Source organism: Ursus maritimus, unplaced genomic scaffold (genome assembly GCF_017311325.1).
Source record: "Ursus maritimus isolate PB19 unplaced genomic scaffold, ASM1731132v1 scaffold_9, whole genome shotgun sequence".
In the NCBI taxonomy this organism is placed as follows: Eukaryota; Metazoa; Chordata; class Mammalia; order Carnivora; family Ursidae; genus Ursus; species Ursus maritimus.
Genome location: NW_024427107.1, coordinates 29736723 through 29745051, shown reverse-complemented (window position 1 = coordinate 29745051; position 8329 = coordinate 29736723). Strand labels below are relative to the sequence as shown.

The 8329-nt window shown below is 40.0% G+C and overlaps 1 pseudogene; it reads left to right on the top strand.

Moving 5' to 3' along the window:
• Positions 1–5867: 5867 nt before the first annotated feature.
• Positions 5868–6172, top strand: LOC103661375 (annotated as a pseudogene).
• The last annotated feature ends 2157 nt before the right edge of the window (positions 6173–8329 follow it).

Below are 8329 nucleotides of genomic sequence, written 5' to 3'. Positions count from 1 at the left end.
CAGTCTCTTGTGGTTCACTCCCCCTTCTGTTTAGCCCCCTTCATTCTTCCCTTCCTTCTCCTAACTATCTCCCTGCTATTCAGTCTCTTCAACTGCAAAAATGGGATAATGACTGTGCCCAAATCACAGGGTTGTTGTGAAGATTAAGTTTATTCACTCTACATAAATCTCTTAGAATGTTGCTCGTCACATTGTGGGCACAGTGTAAGCATTGGCTGTAATTTTTATCAAGGAGCTGAGATTCCAAAAATATTGCCTCTCTTTACTGTTGCACTTGATTCATTCCCTTAGCCCTTTATAATGTTATTTTAGTTAGATAACTTGCTTTCCTCCTGACCTCTTAATGAGATTCTTTCAACATAGTTCTTTGTTAATTAGGACACAGGCTAGAAGTTTCACAAAATGCAAACGTCTATAATTCTATTGTCTAGATTAGTGTTTCCCAACTTCAGGGTGCCTGTTAAAAATCAGAACATCTGCAGTAGGTAAGGGCATGTATAGGAACCTAGCAACTTGCGTTTTTGAGTTTACAACTCAGGTAGATATAAATAAGCACAGTGTTGAAATAAATGCTTTTATTAATTAGGGATCATGAACTTTTTGTTGCTTTCACAGAATTTTAGCATTGGAAGAAGTGTTGGGAAATCGCTAGTTTTCAATTTCTCTAAATCCAGAGAAGGCATCTCAATTTCCCAAAATCTCACAGTGTAAAGGGCAGAAACAGTGCTAAAACTTCTTAGTTCCCTATCCTCTTTCCAATACACTCAGTTTAATTTTGAGGTTAATTTCTTTATTGTTAAATCAATGTATTTGGCAAACAATTTTTAATATTTTTATTTTATGATTTTTCACTCTTTGGAGGATATGAAAAAACTGTTGAGTGACAAGCAGAGCCAATTAAGTGCATTGATTCTGGGGAAGAAACTAAACTAAAATTCACATAGATGTATTCCTTTCTTCGATAAGTAAACACGTATAAGAAAACATCACAATCATTACAGTCATCGTCTTGGCCATCATTATCATCATCACCAATTGTTAGTTCTGTCATTAAAATTAATTAATATTAATCCTTGAAAGTTTTAGCAGGTCTTCTAAGGCCTGTGGGAGATACAATTGTTGATCAGATATCATAAGGAGCCGAGATGCCCTTCAACAGACGAATGGATAAAGAAGATGTGGTCCATATATACCATGGGATATTACTCAGCCATCAGAAAGAACGATTACCCAACATTTGCAGCAACATGGACGGGACTGGAGGAGATTGTGCTAAGTGAAATAAGTCAAGCAGAGAAAGACAATTATCATATGGTTTCACTCATTTATGGAACATAAGGAATAGCAGGGAGATCGGTAGGAGAAGGAAGGGAAGAATGAAGGGGGCTAAACAGAAGGGGGAATGAACCACAAGAGACTATGGACTCTGGGAAACAAACTGAGGGCTTCAGAGGGGAGTGGGGTGGGGGGTTGGGCTAGTCCGGTGATGGGTATTAAGGAGGGCACGTATTGCATGGAGCACTGGGTGTTATACGCAAACAATGAATCATGGAACACTACATCAAAAACTAATGATGTACTCTATGGTGACTAACATAATAAAAAATTAAAAATAAAAAATAAAAATAAAAAAAATATCAGAAGAACATATGTAAGTTAGTTGAGTCAGAGGACATTGGAAAAGCGCTTCAGTCTACAGTTCAGGCCTTTATATAAGAGTTAGCAAATGGATCTGAGACTTTCTACTAGATAGAAGGACTAACCCTGTAAGAGAAGCACGGTGTACTGAGAAGATATTACCTCAGACTTCTCTGGACTAGAGCTATATCACCAAGCATCTACCACGGAGGGGGGATTAGCCCCAGGTAAAATCTGACAAATGAAAGTTAAGAATGGAAAAGACCTACTTCACCTCAAACCAATTATTGCCTTTATTGACTCAGGGCCAACTTGTCTATTAGGCACAATAGCACGGAGGACATGCCCATAATATTTTTAGAGATCCATGAAAGTCTTTGAATTTCTTTTAAAACTATTAGAAAAAGAACTTTTTTTTTTTTTTTTTTTAGGAAAAGAAGAACTTTTAGGGTCATATGTTTTGTTTCTCACATTATAAAAAACCCCATTTTTAGGCCCCATGAAAATCTATTAAATTTTGACTAAAACAGAAAAACTTAAATATTGAAATATTTAAAGTAATATAAAATAATATTAATATTATGGTAGAAGAGACCTATGAAAGCAAAAAAAATCAAACCAAAACAAACAAACAAAAAAAACCAGCCCATGAAGGTCATAATGCTGCCCTGCATTGATCCATTGACTTTCAATATACTCGCTATTGCTTGATAGATTCATCCGTTGCTAAACTTTGGTTCCAGTACTTTTTTAGGATGGTGAATTCTAGTAAACTCCCCGAAGAACAATACTTCTGGATGTAAACTTTTGATTGTTTTCTAGTTATTTGCTAAATTCTAGCCAATGGAATATTTCTAACGTCACTTGCTCTCTTAGCTCCCTATTTGTTCCCCAGCCCCCACCTTTTCCTGGTTTCCTTTCCTACAGGGCGCACTCTAGAACACTCAAACAATACCAGATGGATAGATGGTCAAGGAAGCCTGTCGTGGGATCAAACAATGATAATTTGCGGTTGCAAATTTCATTACTATTTAGTCATTCAAACAATGATAGAAAAGAGTAAAGTTCAGTTAATGGTGCGCCACTGAAAAGCAACGATCTTTTACAGAGATTGATGAGCTTCCTTCCCGCCTGCCATGCTCGTGCGCGAGGTAGAGCGATGTGCAGAGAACTGCTGGAGAGACGGCAGGACTCATTCTGAAAATGCTAGTGCTCAAATTTAGGCTCGCCAATCTCCACGGAATTTCTTTATGCAATTACCTATTCAGAAGATTAGTTTTCTCTCTCTAATTTCAAATCTTAATGCCACAAAGTTGAAAAGTTTGAGTTTAAAATAAAAGAATAACACATTTCAAAAAAGAAAAAAGCCAGGATCTTAGAAACTGGCAATAAGATAATATTTAAGCATTATCTTGTACCAACTTTTTTTTTTTAAAGATTTTATTTTTATTTATTCGACAGAGATAGAGACAGCCAGCGAGAGAGGGAACACAAGCAGGGGGAGTGGGAGAGGAAGAAGCAGGCTCACAGCCGAAGAGCCCAATGTGGGGTTCGATCCCACAACGCTGGGATCATGCCCTGAGCCGAAGGCAGACGCTTAACCGCTGTGCCACCCAGGCACCCCTTGTACCAACTTTAAGACTAGGAGCTAATTATTGCAATTCTGCATGAGGAGGATTTTTGACAAGGGGCTTTGGATATAATGTAGCAGATAGCCCTGATTTAAATAGGAGGCAGTGTTTTGAGGAGGGAGTTGAATACCACCTGCTTTGATGTCAAAAATGTAACTTACTGCATTCCTGTCCATCGTTGGGCACCCTGGCAAGAGCTGATTTGCTGATTACATCCATCTTTTCCTGCTCCACATTATCTTTCCAGCATGTTGATTTCCCTTGTAAGCCAGAGACTGGTTATTTCAATTTAGCTTTTTAAAAATTCTTTTGTAGTTTAATTAAATCTTCTTGTTTTTAGGAAATGCTTTATACTTTTTCTGAATTGAAGAGTCAAAAGGTCTAGACACTGGAGGAGAGTGAACTGCATTTAGGTAATAAAAGCCAAATTCCTGAGTTCTATTAGAGTTTGAAATCTGCCTAGCAGACTTTTCAGAGGATCTATTTCATGATTACTGAACATGCATACTAACGTGATTATAAAGCTGTTTTAAGATGATAGTTTACATCGTGTTGGTCAACATCACCATCATCAACAAGGACAATCCAGACCCAGCTGGGAGTCGTAACAAAGAGTTAGGAAAGGTTGTCACCACAAAGCAATGGCTTCCTTGGGCCCAATCAGTGCTGGGACCACAAGTGCTTCAAGAGTTCAGAGGCGAGAAAGGAATAAACCCAAGGTGGGAGCAGTTGGGAACAGTTTCAAGGAGGGGATGGATTGTTAATGAGAGAAGGGGTTGAAGGAGAGAACTGGGGGGAAAGCAATGGTGTAACCACACGGAAGCGGGAATGAATCATCGGTAATGATTGACGAGAAACATAAAGTAATTGAATGGCAAATTTTACACACATAAAGGACAGGAAGAGATAATCAGATCGAGCCTCCTAGCTTTAGGAAGGTAAGGTCTTATTATCCCATTTTGCAGATAAAACATCTGAGGCCAAAATACCTGGAGAGGTCAAATGAGGGGACATAGTCCTTAGTCCAGTCATTTTTCTAAACTTCCAGAAGAGATTTTTAGATGTAGATTTTGGGGCTCAAACCCTAGGGAGTCTGACTCAGTTGGGGGGTGGGACCTGGGATGTCCATTTTTTGTGATACCCTCAGATGGTTTCCAGATGTGGGAACCTCACTTGGGAGACGGTGCTTTGATATAATAGTGCTCAGGGAACACCTTTTGCCATATTCATATTTTAAGACTAATCCTAATAAGTTTTCATTTAACTCAGGGTAGATGGACAAATAGGGTTTAACCCATCACTGGCACTCTTTATCCATTTTCCTAGTTCTCAAAAATTTTTTTTCACAACCAGAAAATGGAGGCCTGCCATCACTGCTCAGGAATTTGAAAAGATGGACAAATATGTGGGTCTAGCCTCCTCAATACAATTGTCATGATAAGGGTCCAACAGAAGACCGACAACGTAGAAGAAAGTAGAATACTGAGTTAAAACCCGAAATTTGAGGGGTGCCTGGGTGGCTCAGTCGTTTAGCATCTGCCTTCAGCTCAGGTCATGATCCCAGGGTCCTGGGATCTAGTCCCACGTCAGGCTCCCTGCCCAGCGGGAAGCCTGCTTCTCCCTCTCCCACTCCCCCTGCTTGTGTTCCCTCTCTAGCTGCCTCTCTCTGTCAATGAAATAAATAAAATCTTTAAAACAAAATAAAACAAAACAAAAAAAACCCCCTAGGTTTGACTTCTGGCTTGCCACTTACTGCCTGTTGATGCTTGTTTAAGTATTTTAACCCATATTTTAGATTATTATCTATATAATTGGGTCAAAGACTTCCACCAATTTTGTTCCAAGATTATGGAAAGGACAAAAGGAGATTGTGTGACAATTCTCTAAAACTATGAAGACCAACACAGGCTTTTGAAAAGTTACAATAAGGATCAGTTACTTTATGTAATTACTTGTCTGTCCTACTATAGGTGAGCCATTGTAGAGGCTACAGGCAAGCAGGATCCTCGGCCCTGCTCTCAAACAGGCAAAAATCCCAGAGATGAGTTATACCCTTCCCAGTTTGCCCATTCCTATCATTTTGTCATCCCTGACATTGATCAGAGAGTGCAGCCACCAAAAAGCAATGCCTTGACTGTCCCCTTCTGCAAGGTTAAGACATGGAACAATTAATGGGATGCTGAAAAGAATTATAAATGTTTTATTCCTTTTACTACCTCTTTTTTCCTCTTCCTCTGTAGGCTGAAAAGGTCTGGGGACTTGTCTGTATTCTTGGGAAATATGATGCTGGGAAAGTTTTAAAAAGGCCATAGTAGGGGCCTGGGAAAGAAAACACAGGGTTGCTAGTATATCCCCTTTAAGATCAGGCTCTTTCGAGTAGCAAAGGGTCTTTTTGAAGTTTCTGCATTTTGTGGCTTATCTCATTAGGGCTTAAGTCATGATAGTGGTGGTGGACGGGAGAATGTATGTTTGGCTCCCCTTACTATACTTTTTTGGACCCTAAGCAGAGGGATAGGCAGCTACATTCAAAGCTAGATTCGAAGCAGTGAAGGAATCCTATCTAAAACAAGTTTACAATGAGCTATGGTGGCTGGAGTCATGACAGGACAAGTGTTTAGAAAGTTTCTTCCCTCTTTGACTTTTAGTTGAAAGGAGTGCAGCTGAAACTGTAACCAAAGGAGGCATTATGCTTCCAGAAAAAATCTCAAGGAAAAGTATTGCAAAAAACAGTAGTAGCCATTGGATCGGGCTCTAAAGGAAAGGGTGGACAGATCCAACCAGTTAGTGTGAAAGTTGGAGATAAAGTTCTTCTCCCAGAATACGGAGGCACAAAAGTAGTTCTAGATGACAAGGATTATTTCTTATTTAGAGATGGTGACATTCTTGGAAAGTATGTAGACTGAAATTAATCATTATTGAAATGGCATCATGTGGAGCTGCCCATTCCACTAAAGTTGTGAAATCTTTCATCATGTAAATAATTTCCATGTCTCTGTTTTATAATAAACTAATGGTATCCAAACTAAATAATAATAACAATAACAATAATAATCATAAAACAAGTTTACAAACAGTATAAGTCAGGATGTGATTAGTGTGATGGTATTTCAGAGAAGGGAGGCTGCTATCAGCCATGTGGGAGCAGAAGATAACAGAACTGTATTTTTGCATAAAGCAAATCACAGTAAACAATGATACAGTAGTAAAGAGAGTGGGGTATGGAAGCCATAGGACTACGGATCAAGAAAGCCTCTCCACGTGATCCTAGCCATATCGCATTTCTAGAAGCCCTTTATCCCCATCTTAATTCACTCTCCCTTCATCCTTCTTTAATTAGTATTAACTACATTAGCCTTCTAATGGTCTTCTAGTCACAGCTGCCAGTCACTCCTTAAACCAGGTCACTCTGCAACTAGAATTACCTCGTTAAAGCTTGAATCTGATTTCACAACTAATCTCTAATTGGAAGGACTTTATGACTTTCCTTTTGGTGACAAATGCCTTCACCTGATCTACGGCTCAGATCTCCCCCCCTCAGCTGACCCTCCCCCAACATAGACACCTTATGCACTCATCTCCACCCCACCCCCGACTTTTGGCACTAAAACATGTGCTTTTTGTTTTGTTTTTTAAATCACCACATGTATATGCCTATTCACACTCCCTGGAACACTCTTTCTTTCCCTCTTTCTCTAGCTGGCAAAAATGTGTTATTCTGCAATATTCAGCTGGAGTGACATGTTCTCAGTGAATTCTTTCTTGACTGTCTGGATGAACTGGTCCTTCCCTAATAATAATGGACTAAATACTTCTAGATTGCAGTGGGGTTTTTCATTTGAAGGCTTTTCTGGAATTTCCAGGCCAAGTGGGTCAGCAGCCCTATTACTGGCAGGTTTATGCTTCAAAATGAATTCTCCTCTTTATCTTCCTGGAGGTAGAAAGGATAGTTCATGTGTGTTCCTGGGCTATCCTGTTCACGTGAATGCTTAAACAATAGGAATTATAAGAAGGCTCACATTGTACCGCAGGCAAAAAGGTCATCCTCTTTTGTACTTGCAAGTTCTTAAAAGATCTCTTGCTGGAAGGCTGCCCAGTTGTTCAACCATGGTAAATTAAAGCAAAAATTTTCAGAAGCTACCATTACTCCTTTGAAACATGTTCCAAGAGCATCCTTTCATCATTTGGAAACCAGTGAAATCTCCCTCCAATGTGCAACAGAGTTTCTGACAGAACAATGAGCTTTAACAGGCAACCCCAGGGGGCATTCATTAAACTGAGAAGAAATCAGTGGTGCAGCCAGACCCACTTTTAGTGATGATAACTAATGGCTCAATGTTCTGTTTCCGGAGGATTTCTTTCCCCTTTGCCTCTTTAAATCTCATTTTAAGTCACAGAAACTCTCTCTACTGTGGTCATTAGACCTGGTGCTGGTATGGTGGACAAGGTCCAGGATCCATTTTCTCATTGTTAGTTTACAATTTCTAATTATTATTTATTATTTAGTTATTCCCAAGTTCTTGTTCCACCCCAGTTCTCCTCCCACCCCAAACAGATCCTTTATTGAAGTAGGTCTTTTTCAGGCCTGATACACCTCACACGTCCTGGCCGATGAGCAAGGGGAAAACGGATGATCCTCGCTTTCTGAACTGGGAGCACAAGCATTCCATGGTTAAAGGGAGTTCCCTAGATTTCTGAGGCAAATGAGAGAGGAGCTGGAAAAGGCTCTGATGCAAGTGACCAGATCAAAGGTAATTCTTCGTCCCGAGTCACGCGGCTTTCCGCACAGGGTGCCTTCCGTAGAGCAGCAAGTGAAGAAGTGCTGTGGTCATCGCTAGCCAGCCCGCCTCAGCCTCAAGGCCACCCCTTATTAGCAGTCAGCTGTGAGAGGGACCTTTCCTCTTTCATCTCAGGCTCTTTGTTTTCAAAAGCTTTCTGCGGCAATTCAATAGAATGGCGACTCAGCTGTCCCTTGTAATTACACCAGGAAGGGTTTGTGACTAATTATTTCATTTCTTCCAGCAGCAGCAGGTCAAGCTACTGGGAAGGTGATATTAGACAGC